The sequence below is a fragment of the Ambystoma mexicanum genome, chromosome 6q (genome assembly GCF_040938575.1).
Source record: "Ambystoma mexicanum isolate Mex_15411 chromosome 6q, UKY_AmexF1_1, whole genome shotgun sequence".
NCBI classification, from domain to species: Eukaryota; Metazoa; Chordata; class Amphibia; order Caudata; family Ambystomatidae; genus Ambystoma; species Ambystoma mexicanum.
In genome coordinates, this window is record NC_090937.1 from 1,529,904,166 (window position 1) to 1,529,920,541 (window position 16,376).

The following is a 16,376-nucleotide window of genomic DNA, read 5'->3' on the forward strand; positions in this document are numbered from 1 at the left end:
TGGCATTTCATGGCAACTCTAGTCAACATGCATAGCACTGAGTTGTTAAATCCTCCCTACTGTGACAGCAAGAAACAATTCCACGTGTGAGCTTTGCTGCACGGACCACACATGGGATTGTTTCTTGGTGCACCATAAGGAGTCATGTAACAATCAGTGGTACTCATTTCATCCATCGATTTCAAGAGGGTGGTTTGCGGAGACCTCCCTACCAGTACTGGAGCTTGTGATCTACAACTTGCACATAGATAGATGTCTGCAGCAGGTCTATTAACCCACCAGTTGTCTTAACAAATGGGAATAGTAAGGAAGGTTAGGGTGACATTGAGCAAATAAATATGGAAAAAGTAATTCGGAAAAATACATCATTAGTATGTGCTGATAATAATGGTAACAGGATTAGGATGGCTTCTCACTAGTCAATAATGGGCATCACGATCTAACAAAGAGGCATCTTGCATTTGGCATTGTTGTGGGTTTGATATTGGTGGTTAAACCGACTAGGAACTGTTTCTTTTCACTAGCTAGGCCCTTTAAAGGGCCTATCTAGTAAATAGTGTCAGATTCGTTTTAATGACCTTTGACATCACCAACAGCTTATTGAACGGTACTTTGGAGAGACTTTTATACATAGCCTTCTTTTTCATCAGCCGTCTCCCCTGTACATTTCACCACTATTTTGGCAACAATGTTATCTCCGATTCTCTGCCGATACAGCCATGTGAGAGGCCTTCAATCATTTCGCAACTAGGTGCATCCATGGGTTTCAACGTGGGGTTTCTAGCACATTTGCCTTCTGGCAAGTGTTAGTGTCTGTAGTGTTGGAGGACTTGAAGTACGAGCACTTGACTGGTGTACGCCTCATTCAACTGGGAATCAGAGTTCAATGCCAGTGATCCCCTTAGTCACTCGGGTGATTCCGTTAATCAACTGGAAAGCAGGGTACAATGCTGGTGAACCTCTTAGTCACTCGGGTGACTCCATCAATGAACTTGGAACCAAGGTTCAATGTCGGTGAACCCCTTTGTGACTTGGGTGACTCCCTCAATCTACTGGGACCCAGGGTTCAATGCTGGTGAAATCCTTAGTCACTCGGGTGACTCCATCAATCAACTAGGAACCAGAGTTCAGTGTCTGTGCACCCCTTAGTCACTGGGCTCACTTCCTCATACAACTGGGAACCAGAGTTCAGTGTCTGTGCGCCCCTTAGTCACTGGGCTCACTTCCTCAATCAACTGAGAACCAGAGTTCAGTGTCTGTGCACCCCTTAGTCACTCGGGTGACTCCATCAATCAACTCGGAAACAGAGTTCAGTGTCTGTGCACCCCTTAGTCACTGGGTTCACTTCCTCAATCAACTGGGAACCAGAGTTCAGTGTCTGTGCACCCCTTAGTCACTCGGGTGACTCCATCAATCAACTCGGAACCAGAGTTCAGTGTCTGTGCACCCCTTAGTCACTGGGCTCACTTCCTCAATCAACTCGGAACCAGAGTTCAGTGTCTGTGCACCCCTTAGTCACTGGGTTCACTTTGTCAATCAACTGAGAACCCGAGTTCAGTGTCTGTGCACCCCTTAGTCACTGAGCTCACTTCCTCAATCAACTGGGAACCAGAGTTCAGTGTCTGTGCACCCCTTAGTCACTCGGGTGACTCCATCAATCAACTCGGAAACAGAGGTCAGTGTCTGTGCACCCCTTAGTCACTGGGTTCACTTCCTCAATCAACTGGGAACCAGAGTTCAGTGTATGTGCACCCCTTAGTCACTCGGGTGACTCCATCAATCAACTCAGAACCAGAGTTCAGTGTCTGTGCACCCCTTAGTCACTGGGCTCACTTCCTCAATCAACTCGGAACCAGAGTTCAGTGTCTGTGCACCCCTTAGTCACTGGGTTCACTTTGTCAATCAACTGAGAACCCGAGTTCAGTGTCTGTGCACCCCTTAGTCACTGAGCTCACTTCCTCAATCAACTGGCAACCAGAGTTCAGTGTCTGTGCACCCCTTAGTCACTGGGCTCACTTCCTCAATCAACTGAAAACCAGAGTTCAGTGTCTGTGCACCCCTTAGTCACTGGGTTCACTTCCTCAATCAACTGGGAACCAGAGTTCAGTGTCTGTGCACCCCTTACTCACTGGGCTCACTTCCTCAATCAACTGGGAACCAGAGTTCAGTGTCTGTGAACCCCTTAGTCACTGGGCTCGCTTCCTCAATCAACTGAGAACCAGAGTTCAGTGTCTGTGAACCCCTTAGTCACTGGGCTCGCTTCCTCAATCAGCTGGGAACCAGAGTTCAGTGTCTGTGCACTCCTTAGTCACTGGGCTCGCTTCCTCAATCAAGTGGGAACCAGAGTTCAGTGTCTGTGCACCCCTTAGTCATTGGGCTCGCTTCCTCAATCAACTGGGAACCAGAGTTCAGTGTCTGTGCACCCCTTAGTCACTGGGCTCGCTTCCTCAATCAAGTGGGAACCAGAGTTCAGTGTCTGTGAACCCCTTAGTCACTGGGCTCGCTTCCTCAATCAACTGGGAACCAGAGTTCAGTCTGTGAACCCCTTAGTCACTGGGCTCACTTCCACAATCAACTGGGAGCCAGAGTTCAGTGTCTGTGCACCCCTTAGTCACTGGGCTCACTTTCCCAATCAAGTGGGAACCAGAGTTCAGTGTCTGTGCACCCCTTAGTCACTGGAATCACTTCCACCTCAATCAACTGGGAACTAGAGTTCAGTGTCTGCCCACCCCTTAGTCACTGGGCTCACTTCCTCAATCAACTGGGAACCAGAGTTCAGTCTGTGAACCCCTTAGTCAATGGGTTCACTTCCTTAATCAACTGAGAACCAGAGTTCAGTGTCTGTGCACCCCTTAGTCACTGGGTTCACTTCCTCAATCAACTGAGAACCAGAGTTCAATGTCTGTGAACCCCTTAGTCACTGGGTTCAGTTCCTCAGAGTTCAATGTCTGTGCACCCCTTAGTCACTGGGCTCAATTCCTCAATCAACTGGGAACCAGAGTTCAGTCTGTGAACCCCTTAGTCACTGGGCTCACTTCCTTAATCAACTGAGAACCAGGGTTCAGTGTCTGTGCACCCCTTAGTCACTGGGCTCACTCCCTCAATCAACTGGGAACCAGCGTTCAGTGTCTTTGCACCCCTTAGTCACTGGGCTCACTTCCTCATCTGTGAACCCCTTAGTCACTGGGCTCACTTCCTCAATCGACAGGGAACCAGAGTTCAGTGCCTGTAAAACCCTTAGTCACTGGGTTCACTTCCTCAATCAACTGAGAACCAGAGTTCAGTGCCTGTGCACCCCTTAGTCACTGGGCTCACTTCCTCAATCGACTGGGAACCAGAGTTCAGTGTCTGTGCACCCCTGAGTCACTGGGCTCACTTACTCAATAAACTGAGAACCAGAGTTCAGTGTCTGTGCATCCCGTAGTCACTTGGCTCACTTCCTCAATCAACTGAGAACCAGAGTTCAGTGTCTGTGCATCCCTTAGTCACTGGGCTCACATCCTCAATCAACTGAGAACCAGAGTTCAGTGTCTGTGAACCCCTTATTCACTGGGCTCACTTCCTCAATCAACCTGGAACCAGAGTTCAGTGTCTGTGCACCCCTTAGTCACTGGGCTCACTTCCTCAATCAACTGAGAACCAGAGTTCAGTGTCTGTGAACCCCTTAGTCACTGGGCTCATTTCCTCAATCAACTGAAAACCAGAGTTCAGTGTCTGTGCACCCCTTAGTCACTGGAATCACTTCCACCTCAATCAACTGGGAACCAGAGTTCAGTGTCTGTGCACCCCTTAGTCACTGGGCTCACTTCCTCAATCAACTGGGAACCAGAGTTCAGTGTCTGAGAACCCCTTACTCACTGGGCTCACTTCCTCAATCAACTGGGAACCAGAGTTCAGACTGTGAACCCCTTAGTCACTGGGCTCACTTCCTTAATCAACTGGGAACCAGAGTTCAGTGTCTGTGCACCCCGTAGTCACTTGGCTCACTTCCTCAATCAACTGGGAACCAGAGTTCAGTGTCTGTGCACCCCTTAGTCATTGGGCTCGCTTCCTCAATCAACTGGGAACCAGAGTTCAGTGTCTGTGCACCCCTTAGTCACTGGGCTCGCTTCCTCAATCAAGTGGGAACCAGAGTTCAGTGTCTGTGAACCCCTTAGTCACTGGGCTCGCTTCCTCAATCAACTGGGAACCAGAGTTCAGTCTGTGAACCCCTTAGTCACTGGGCTCACTTCCACAATCAACTGGGAGCCAGAGTTCAGTGTCTGTGCACCCCTTAGTCACTGGGCTCATTTCCTCAATCAACTGAAAACCAGAGTTCAGTGTCTGTGCACCCCTTAGTCACTGGAATCACTTCCACCTCAATCAACTGGGAACCAGAGTTCAGTGTCTGTGCACCCCTTAGTCACTGGGCTCACTTCCTCAATCAACTGGGAACCAGAGTTCAGTGTCTGAGAACCCCTTACTCACTGGGCTCACTTCCTCAATCAACTGGGAACCAGAGTTCAGACTGTGAACCCCTTAGTCACTGGGCTCGCTTCCTCAATCAGCTGGGAACCAGAGTTCAGTGTCTGTGCACTCCTTAGTCACTGGGCTCGCTTCCTCAATCAAGTGGGAACCAGAGTTCAGTGTCTGTGCACCCCTTAGTCATTGGGCTCGCTTCCTCAATCAACTGGGAACCAGAGTTCAGTGTCTGTGCACCCCTTAGTCACTGGGCTCGCTTCCTCAATCAAGTGGGAACCAGAGTTCAGTGTCTGTGAACCCCTTAGTCACTGGGCTCGCTTCCTCAATCAACTGGGAACCAGAGTTCAGTCTGTGAACCCCTTAGTCACTGGGCTCACTTCCACAATCAACTGGGAGCCAGAGTTCAGTGTCTGTGCACCCCTTAGTCACTGGGCTCACTTTCCCAATCAAGTGGGAACCAGAGTTCAGTGTCTGTGCACCCCTTAGTCACTGGAATCACTTCCACCTCAATCAACTGGGAACTAGAGTTCAGTGTCTGCCCACCCCTTAGTCACTGGGCTCACTTCCTCAATCAACTGGGAACCAGAGTTCAGTCTGTGAACCCCTTAGTCAATGGGTTCACTTCCTTAATCAACTGAGAACCAGAGTTCAGTGTCTGTGCACCCCTTAGTCACTGGGTTCACTTCCTCAATCAACTGAGAACCAGAGTTCAATGTCTGTGAACCCCTTAGTCACTGGGTTCAGTTCCTCAGAGTTCAATGTCTGTGCACCCCTTAGTCACTGGGCTCAATTCCTCAATCAACTGGGAACCAGAGTTCAGTCTGTGAACCCCTTAGTCACTGGGCTCACTTCCTTAATCAACTGAGAACCAGGGTTCAGTGTCTGTGCACCCCTTAGTCACTGGGCTCACTCCCTCAATCAACTGGGAACCAGCGTTCAGTGTCTTTGCACCCCTTAGTCACTGGGCTCACTTCCTCATCTGTGAACCCCTTAGTCACTGGGCTCACTTCCTCAATCGACAGGGAACCAGAGTTCAGTGCCTGTAAAACCCTTAGTCACTGGGTTCACTTCCTCAATCAACTGAGAACCAGAGTTCAGTGCCTGTGCACCCCTTAGTCACTGGGCTCACTTCCTCAATCGACTGGGAACCAGAGTTCAGTGTCTGTGCACCCCTGAGTCACTGGGCTCACTTACTCAATAAACTGAGAACCAGAGTTCAGTGTCTGTGCATCCCGTAGTCACTTGGCTCACTTCCTCAATCAACTGAGAACCAGAGTTCAGTGTCTGTGCATCCCTTAGTCACTGGGCTCACATCCTCAATCAACTGAGAACCAGAGTTCAGTGTCTGTGAACCCCTTATTCACTGGGCTCACTTCCTCAATCAACCTGGAACCAGAGTTCAGTGTCTGTGCACCCCTTAGTCACTGGGCTCACTTCCTCAATCAACTGAGAACCAGAGTTCAGTGTCTGTGAACCCCTTAGTCACTGGGCTCATTTCCTCAATCAACTGAAAACCAGAGTTCAGTGTCTGTGCACCCCTTAGTCACTGGAATCACTTCCACCTCAATCAACTGGGAACCAGAGTTCAGTGTCTGTGCACCCCTTAGTCACTGGGCTCACTTCCTCAATCAACTGGGAACCAGAGTTCAGTGTCTGAGAACCCCTTACTCACTGGGCTCACTTCCTCAATCAACTGGGAACCAGAGTTCAGACTGTGAACCCCTTAGTCACTGGGCTCACTTCCTTAATCAACTGGGAACCAGAGTTCAGTGTCTGTGCACCCCGTAGTCACTTGGCTCACTTCCTCAATCAACTGGGAACCAGAGTTCAGTGTCTGTGAACCCCTTAGTCACTGGGCTCACTTCCTCAATCAACTGGGAACCAGAGTTCAGTCTGTGAACCCCTTAGTCAATGGGTTCACTTCCTTAATCAACTGAGAACCAGAGTTCAGTGTCTGTGCCCCCCTTAGTCACTGGGTTCACTTCCTCAATCAACTGAGAACCAGAGTTCAATGTCTGTGAACCCCTTAGTCACTGGGTTCAGTTCCTCAGAGTTCAATGTCTGTGAACCCGTTAGTCACTCGGTTCACTTCCTCAATCAACTGAGAACCAGAGTTCAATGTCTGTGCACCCCTTAGTCACTGGGCTCAATTCCTCAATCAACTGGGAACCAGAGTTCAGTGTCTGTGAACCCCTTAGTCACTGGGCTCACTTCCTCAATCAACTGGGAACCAGAGTTCAGTCTGTGAACCCCTTAGTCACTGGGCTCACTTCCTTAATCAATTGAGAACCAGGGTTCAGTGTCTGTGCACCCCTTAGTCACTGGGCTCACTCCCTCAATCAACTGGGAACCAGCGTTCAGTGTCTTTGCACCCCTTAGTCACTGGGCTCACTTCCTCATCTGTGAACCCCTTAGTCACTGGGCTCACTTCCTCAATCGACAGGGAACCAGAGTTCAGTGCCTGTAAAACCCTTAGTCACTGGGTTCACTTACTCAATCAACTGAGAACCAGAGTTCATTGCCTGTGCACCCCTTAGTCACTGGGCTCACTTCCTCAATCGACTGGGAACCAGAGTTCAGTGTCTGTGCACCCCTTAGTCACTGGGCTCACTTCCTCAATAAACTGAGAACCAGAGTTCAGTGTCTGTGCATCCCGTAGTCACTGGGCTCACTTCCTCAATCAACTGAGAACCAGAGTTCAGTGTCTGTGCATCCCTTAGTCAATGGGCTCACTTCCTCAATCAACTGAGAAACAGAGTTCAGTGTCTGTGAACCCCTTATTCACTGGGCTCACTTCCTCAATCAACCTGGAACCAGAGTTCAGTGTCGGTGCACCCCTTAGTCACTGGGCTCACTTCCTCAATCAACTGAGAACCAGAGTTCAGTGTCTGTGAACCCCTTAGTCACTGGGCTCATTTCCTCAATCAACTGGGAACCAGAGTTCAGTCAGTGAACCCCTTAGTCACTGGTTTCACTTCCTCAATCAACTGGGAACCAGAGTTCAGTCTGTGCACCCCTTAGTCACTGGGTTCACTTCCTCAATCAACTGGGAACCAGAGTTCAGTGTCTGTGAACCCCTTAGTCACTGGGTTTACTTACTCAATCAACTGGGAACCAGAGTTCAGTCTCTGTGCACCCCTTAGTCACTGGGCTCACTTCCCCAATAAACTGAGAACCAGAGTTCAGTGTCTGTGCACCCCGTAGTCACTGGGCTCACTTCCTCAATAAACTGAGAACCAGAGTTCAGTGTCTGTGCATCTCTTAGTCACTGGGCTCACTTCCTCAATCAACTGAGAACCAGAGTTCAGTGTCTGTGAACCCCTTAGTCACTGGGCTCACTTCCTCAATCAAATGGGAACCAGAGTTCAGTGTCTGTGCACCCCTTAGTCACTGGGCTCACTTACTCAATCAACTGGGAACCAGAGTTCAGTGTCTGTGAACCCCTTAGTCACTGGGCTCACTTCCTCAATCAACTGATAACCAGAGTTCATTGTCTGTGCACCCCTTAGTCACTGGGCTCAATCAACTGAGTACCAGAGTTCAGTGTCTGTGAACCCCTTAGTCACTGGGTTCACTTCCTCAATCAACTGGGAACCAGAGTTCAGTGTCTGTGAACCCCTTAGTCACTGGGTTCACTTCCTCAATCAACTGAGAACCAGAGTTCAGTGTCTGTGCACCCCTTAGTCAATGGGTTCACTTCCTCAATCAACTGGGAACTAGAGTTCAGTCTGTGCACCGCTTAGTCACTGGGCTCAGTTCCTCAATCAACTGATAACCAGAGTTCAGTGTCTGTGCACCCCTTAGTCACTGGGCTCACATCCTCAATCAACTGAGAACCAGAGTTTATTGTCTGTGCACCCCTTAGTCACTGGGTTCACTTCCTCAATCAACTGGGAACCAGAGTTCAGTCTGTGCACCCCTTAGTCACTGGGCTCACTTCCTCAATCAACTCGGAACCAGAGTTCAGTGTCTGTGCACCCGTTAGTCACTGGGTTCACTTCCTCAATCAACTGGGAACCAGAGCTCAGTGTCTGTGAACCCCTTAGTCACTGGGTTCACTTGCTCAATCAACTCGGAACCAGAGTTCAGTGTCTGTGCACCCCTTAGTCACTGGGCTCACTTCCTCAATCAACTCGGAACCAGAGTTCAGTGTCTGTGCACCCCTTAGTCACTGGGTTCACTTCGTCAATCAACTGAGAACCCGAGTTCAGTGTCTGTGCACCCCTTAGTCACTGGGCTCACTTCCTCAATCAACTGGGAACCAGATTTCAGTGTCTGTGCACCCCTTAGTCACTGGGCTCACTTCCTCAATCAACTGAGAACCAGAGTTCAGTGTCTGTGAACCCCTTAGTCACTGGGCTCACTTCCTTAATCAACTGAAAACCAGAGTTCAGTGTCTGTGCACCCCTTAGTCACTGGGTTCACTTCCTCAATCAACTGGGAACCAGAGTTCAGTGTCTGTGCACCCCTTACTCACTGGGCTCACTTCCTCAATCAACTGGGAACCAGAGTTCAGTATCTGTGAACCTCTTAGTCACTGGGCTCACTTCCTCAATCAACTGAGAACCAGAGTTCAGTGTCTGTGAACCCCTTAGTCACTGGGCTCACTTCCTCAATCAACTGAGAACCAGAGTTCAGTGTCTGTGAACCCCTTATTCACTGGGCTCACTTCCTCAATCAACCTGGAACCAGAGTTCAGTGTCTGTGCACCCCTTAGTCACTGGGCTCACTTCCTCAATCAACTGAGAACCAGAGTTCAGTGTCTGTGAACCCCTTAGTCACTGGGCTCATTTCCTCAATCAACTGAAAACCAGAGTTCAGTGTCTGTGCACCCCTTAGTCACTGGAATCACTTCCACCTCAATCAACTGGGAACCAGAGTTCAGTGTCTGTGCACCCCTTAGTCACTGGGCTCACTTCCTCAATCAACTGGGAACCAGAGTTCAGTGTCTGAGAACCCCTTACTCACTGGGCTCACTTCCTCAATCAACTGGGAACCAGAGTTCAGACTGTGAACCCCTTAGTCACTGGGCTCACTTCCTTAATCAACTGGGAACCAGAGTTCAGTGTCTGTGCACCCCGTAGTCACTTGGCTCACTTCCTCAATCAACTGGGAACCAGAGTTCAGTGTCTGTGAACCCCTTAGTCACTGGGCTCACTTCCTCAATCAACTGGGAACCAGAGTTCAGTCTGTGAACCCCTTAGTCAATGGGTTCACTTCCTTAATCAACTGAGAACCAGAGTTCAGTGTCTGTGCACCCCTTAGTCACTGGGTTCACTTCCTCAATCAACTGAGAACCAGAGTTCAATGTCTGTGAACCCCTTAGTCACTGGGTTCAGTTCCTCAGAGTTCAATGTCTGTGAACCCCTTAGTCACTCGGTTCACTTCCTCAATCAACTGAGAACCAGAGTTCAATGTCTGTGCACCCCTTAGTCACTGGGCTCAATTCCTCAATCAACTGGGAACCAGAGTTCAGTGTCTGTGAACCCCTTAGTCACTGGGCTCACTTCCTCAATCAACTGGGAACCAGAGTTCAGTCTGTGAACCCCTTAGTCACTGGGCTCACTCCCTCAATCAACTGGGAACCAGCGTTCAGTGTCTTTGCACCCCTTAGTCACTGGGCTCACTTCCTCATCTGTGAACCCCTTAGTCACTGGGCTCACTTCCTCAATCGACAGGGAACCAGAGTTCAGTGCCTGTAAAACCCTTAGTCACTGGGTTCACTTACTCAATCAACTGAGAACCAGAGTTCATTGCCTGTGCACCCCTTAGTCACTGGGCTCACTTCCTCAATCGACTGGGAACCAGAGTTCAGTGTCTGTGCACCCCTTAGTCACTGGGCTCACTTCCTCAATAAACTGAGAACCAGAGTTCAGTGTCTGTGCATCCCGTAGTCACTGGGCTCACTTCCTCAATCAACTGAGAACCAGAGTTCAGTCTGTGAACCCCTTAGTCACTGGGCTCACTTCCTTAATCAACTGAGAACCAGGGTTCAGTGTCTGTGCACCCCTTAGTCACTGGGCTCACTCCCTCAATCAACTGGGAACCAGCGTTCAGTGTCTTTGCACCCCTTAGTCACTGGGCTCACTTCCTCATCTGTGAACCCCTTAGTCACTGGGCTCACTTCCTCAATCGACAGGGAACCAGAGTTCAGTGCCTGTAAAACCCTTAGTCACTGGGTTCACTTCCTCAATCAACTGAGAACCAGAGTTCAGTGCCTGTGCACCCCTTAGTCACTGGGCTCACTTCCTCAATCGACTGGGAACCAGAGTTCAGTGTCTGTGCACCCCTGAGTCACTGGGCTCACTTACTCAATAAACTGAGAACCAGAGTTCAGTGTCTGTGCATCCCGTAGTCACTTGGCTCACTTCCTCAATCAACTGAGAACCAGAGTTCAGTGTCTGTGCATCCCTTAGTCACTGGGCTCACATCCTCAATCAACTGAGAACCAGAGTTCAGTGTCTGTGAACCCCTTATTCACTGGGCTCACTTCCTCAATCAACCTGGAACCAGAGTTCAGTGTCTGTGCACCCCTTAGTCACTGGGCTCACTTCCTCAATCAACTGAGAACCAGAGTTCAGTGTCTGTGAACCCCTTAGTCACTGGGCTCATTTCCTCAATCAACTGAAAACCAGAGTTCAGTGTCTGTGCACCCCTTAGTCACTGGAATCACTTCCACCTCAATCAACTGGGAACCAGAGTTCAGTGTCTGTGCACCCCTTAGTCACTGGGCTCACTTCCTCAATCAACTGGGAACCAGAGTTCAGTGTCTGAGAACCCCTTACTCACTGGGCTCACTTCCTCAATCAACTGGGAACCAGAGTTCAGACTGTGAACCCCTTAGTCACTGGGCTCACTTCCTTAATCAACTGGGAACCAGAGTTCAGTGTCTGTGCACCCCGTAGTCACTTGGCTCACTTCCTCAATCAACTGGGAACCAGAGTTCAGTGTCTGTGAACCCCTTAGTCACTGGGCTCACTTCCTCAATCAACTGGGAACCAGAGTTCAGTCTGTGAACCCCTTAGTCAATGGGTTCACTTCCTTAATCAACTGAGAACCAGAGTTCAGTGTCTGTGCCCCCCTTAGTCACTGGGTTCACTTCCTCAATCAACTGAGAACCAGAGTTCAATGTCTGTGAACCCCTTAGTCACTGGGTTCAGTTCCTCAGAGTTCAATGTCTGTGAACCCGTTAGTCACTCGGTTCACTTCCTCAATCAACTGAGAACCAGAGTTCAATGTCTGTGCACCCCTTAGTCACTGGGCTCAATTCCTCAATCAACTGGGAACCAGAGTTCAGTGTCTGTGAACCCCTTAGTCACTGGGCTCACTTCCTCAATCAACTGGGAACCAGAGTTCAGTCTGTGAACCCCTTAGTCACTGGGCTCACTTCCTTAATCAATTGAGAACCAGGGTTCAGTGTCTGTGCACCCCTTAGTCACTGGGCTCACTCCCTCAATCAACTGGGAACCAGCGTTCAGTGTCTTTGCACCCCTTAGTCACTGGGCTCACTTCCTCATCTGTGAACCCCTTAGTCACTGGGCTCACTTCCTCAATCGACAGGGAACCAGAGTTCAGTGCCTGTAAAACCCTTAGTCACTGGGTTCACTTACTCAATCAACTGAGAACCAGAGTTCATTGCCTGTGCACCCCTTAGTCACTGGGCTCACTTCCTCAATCGACTGGGAACCAGAGTTCAGTGTCTGTGCACCCCTTAGTCACTGGGCTCACTTCCTCAATAAACTGAGAACCAGAGTTCAGTGTCTGTGCATCCCGTAGTCACTGGGCTCACTTCCTCAATCAACTGAGAACCAGAGTTCAGTGTCTGTGCATCCCTTAGTCAATGGGCTCACTTCCTCAATCAACTGAGAACCAGAGTTCAGTGTCTGTGAACCCCTTATTCACTGGGCTCACTTCCTCAATCAACCTGGAACCAGAGTTCAGTGTCGGTGCACCCCTTAGTCACTGGGCTCACTTCCTCAATCAACTGAGAACCAGAGTTCAGTGTCTGTGAACCCCTTAGTCACTGGGCTCATTTCCTCAATCAACTGGGAACCAGAGTTCAGTCAGTGAACCCCTTAGTCACTGGTTTCACTTCCTCAATCAACTGGGAACCAGAGTTCAGTCTGTGCACCCCTTAGTCACTGGGTTCACTTCCTCAATCAACTGGGAACCAGAGTTCAGTGTCTGTGAACCCCTTAGTCACTGGGTTTACTTACTCAATCAACTGGGAACCAGAGTTCAGTCTCTGTGCACCCCTTAGTCACTGGGCTCACTTCCCCAATAAACTGAGAACCAGAGTTCAGTGTCTGTGCACCCCGTAGTCACTGGGCTCACTTCCTCAATAAACTGAGAACCAGAGTTCAGTGTCTGTGCATCTCTTAGTCACTGGGCTCACTTCCTCAATCAACTGAGAACCAGAGTTCAGTGTCTGTGAACCCCTTAGTCACTGGGCTCACTTCCTCAATCAAATGGGAACCAGAGTTCAGTGTCTGTGCACCCCTTAGTCACTGGGCTCACTTACTCAATCAACTGGGAACCAGAGTTCAGTGTCTGTGAACCCCTTAGTCACTGGGCTCACTTCCTCAATCAACTGATAACCAGAGTTCATTGTCTGTGCACCCCTTAGTCACTGGGCTCAATCAACTGAGTACCAGAGTTCAGTGTCTGTGAACCCCTTAGTCACTGGGTTCACTTCCTCAATCAACTGGGAACCAGAGTTCAGTGTCTGTGAACCCCTTAGTCACTGGGTTCACTTCCTCAATCAACTGAGAACCAGAGTTCAGTGTCTGTGCACCCCTTAGTCAATGGGTTCACTTCCTCAATCAACTGGGAACTAGAGTTCAGTCTGTGCACCGCTTAGTCACTGGGCTCAGTTCCTCAATCAACTGATAACCAGAGTTCAGTGTCTGTGCACCCCTTAGTCACTGGGCTCACATCCTCAATCAACTGAGAACCAGAGTTTATTGTCTGTGCACCCCTTAGTCACTGGGTTCACTTCCTCAATCAACTGGGAACCAGAGTTCAGTCTGTGCACCCCTTAGTCACTGGGCTCACTTCCTCAATCAACTCGGAACCAGAGTTCAGTGTCTGTGCACCCGTTAGTCACTGGGTTCACTTCCTCAATCAACTGGGAACCAGAGTTCAGTGTCTGTGAACCCCTTAGTCACTGGGTTCACTTGCTCAATCAACTCGGAACCAGAGTTCAGTGTCTGTGCACCCCTTAGTCACTGGGCTCACTTCCTCAATCAACTCGGAACCAGAGTTCAGTGTCTGTGCACCCCTTAGTCACTGGGTTCACTTCGTCAATCAACTGAGAACCCGAGTTCAGTGTCTGTGCACCCCTTAGTCACTGGGCTCACTTCCTCAATCAACTGGGAACCAGATTTCAGTGTCTGTGCACCCCTTAGTCACTGGGCTCACTTCCTCAATCAACTGAGAACCAGAGTTCAGTGTCTGTGAACCCCTTAGTCACTGGGCTCACTTCCTTAATCAACTGAAAACCAGAGTTCAGTGTCTGTGCACCCCTTAGTCACTGGGTTCACTTCCTCAATCAACTGGGAACCAGAGTTCAGTGTCTGTGCACCCCTTACTCACTGGGCTCACTTCCTCAATCAACTGGGAACCAGAGTTCAGTGTCTGTGAACCTCTTAGTCACTGGGCTCACTTCCTCAATCAACTGAGAACCAGAGTTCAGTGTCTGTGAACCCCTTAGTCACTGGGCTCACTTCCTCAATCAACTGAGAACCAGAGTTCAGTGTCTGTGAACCCCTTATTCACTGGGCTCACTTCCTCAATCAACCTGGAACCAGAGTTCAGTGTCTGTGCACCCCTTAGTCACTGGGCTCACTTCCTCAATCAACTGAGAACCAGAGTTCAGTGTCTGTGAACCCCTTAGTCACTGGGCTCATTTCCTCAATCAACTGAAAACCAGAGTTCAGTGTCTGTGCACCCCTTAGTCACTGGAATCACTTCCACCTCAATCAACTGGGAACCAGAGTTCAGTGTCTGTGCACCCCTTAGTCACTGGGCTCACTTCCTCAATCAACTGGGAACCAGAGTTCAGTGTCTGAGAACCCCTTACTCACTGGGCTCACTTCCTCAATCAACTGGGAACCAGAGTTCAGACTTTGAACCCCTTAGTCACTGGGCTCACTTCCTTAATCAACTGGGAACCAGAGTTCAGTGTCTGTGCACCCCGTAGTCACTTGGCTCACTTCCTCAATCAACTGGGAACCAGAGTTCAGTGTCTGTGAACCCCTTAGTCACTGGGCTCACTTCCTCAATCAACTGGGAACCAGAGTTCAGTCTGTGAACCCCTTAGTCAATGGGTTCACTTCCTTAATCAACTGAGAACCAGAGTTCAGTGTCTGTGCACCCCTTAGTCACTGGGTTCACTTCCTCAATCAACTGAGAACCAGAGTTCAATGTCTGTGAACCCCTTAGTCACTGGGTTCAGATCCTCAGAGTTCAATGTCTGTGAACCCCTTAGTCACTCGGTTCACTTCCTCAATCAACTGAGAACCAGAGTTCAATGTCTGTGCACCCCTTAGTCACTGGGCTCAATTCCTCAATCAACTGGGAACCAGAGTTCAGTGTCTGTGAACCCCTTAGTCACTGGGCTCACTTCCTCAATCAACTGGGAACCAGAGTTCAGTCTGTGAACCCCTTAGTCACTGGGCTCACTTCCTTAATCAATTGAGAACCAGGGTTCAGTGTCTGTGCACCCCTTAGTCACTGGGCTCACTCCCTCAATCAACTGGGAACCAGCGTTCAGTGTCTTTGCACCCCTTAGTCACTGGGCTCACTTCCTCATCGGTGAACCCCTTAGTCACTGGGCTCACTTCCTCAATCGACAGGGAACCAGAGTTCAGTGCCTGTAAAACCCTTAGTCACTGGGTTCACTTACTCAATCAACTGAGAACCAGAGTTCATTGCCTGTGCACCCCTTAGTCACTGGGCTCACTTCCTCAATCGACTGGGAACCAGAGTTCAGTGTCTGTGCACCCCTTAGTCACTGGGCTCACTTCCTCAATAAACTGAGAACCAGAGTTCAGTGTCTGTGCATCCCGTAGTCACTGGGCTCACTTCCTCAATCAACTGAGAACCAGAGTTCAGTGTCTGTGCATCCCTTAGTCAATGGGCTCACTTCCTCAATCAACTGAGAACCAGAGTTCAGTGTCTGTGAACCCCTTATTCACTGGGCTCACTTCCTCAATCAACCTGGAACCAGAGTTCAGTGTCGGTGCACCCCTTAGTCACTGGGCTCACTTCCTCAATCAACTGAGAACCAGAGTTCAGTGTCTGTGAACCCCTTAGTCACTGGGCTCATTTCCTCAATCAACTGGGAACCAGAGTTCAGTCAGTGAACCCCTTAGTCACTGGTTTCACTTCCTCAATCAACTGGGAACCAGAGTTCAGTCTGTGCACCCCTTAGTCACTGGGTTCACTTCCTCAATCAACTGGGAACCAGAGTTCAGTGTCTGTGAACCCCTTAGTCACTGGGTTTACTTACTCAATCAACTGGGAACCAGAGTTCAGTCTCTGTGCACCCCTTAGTCACTGGGCCCACTTCCCCAATAAACTGAGAACCAGAGTTCAGTGTGTGTGCACCCCGTAGTCACTGGGCTCACTTCCTCAATAAACTGAGAACCAGAGTTCAGTGTCTGTGCATCTCCTAGTCACTGGGCTCACTTCCTCAATCAACTGAGAACCAGAGTTCAGTGTCTGTGAACCCCTTAGTCACTGGGTTCAGATCCTCAGAGTTCAATGTCTGTGAACCCCTTAGTCACTCGGTTCACTTCCTCAATCAACTGAGAACCAGAGTTCAATGTCTGTGCACCCCTTAGTCACTGGGCTCAATTCCTCAATCAACTGGGAACCAGAGTTCAGTGTCTGTGAACCCCTTAGTCACTGGG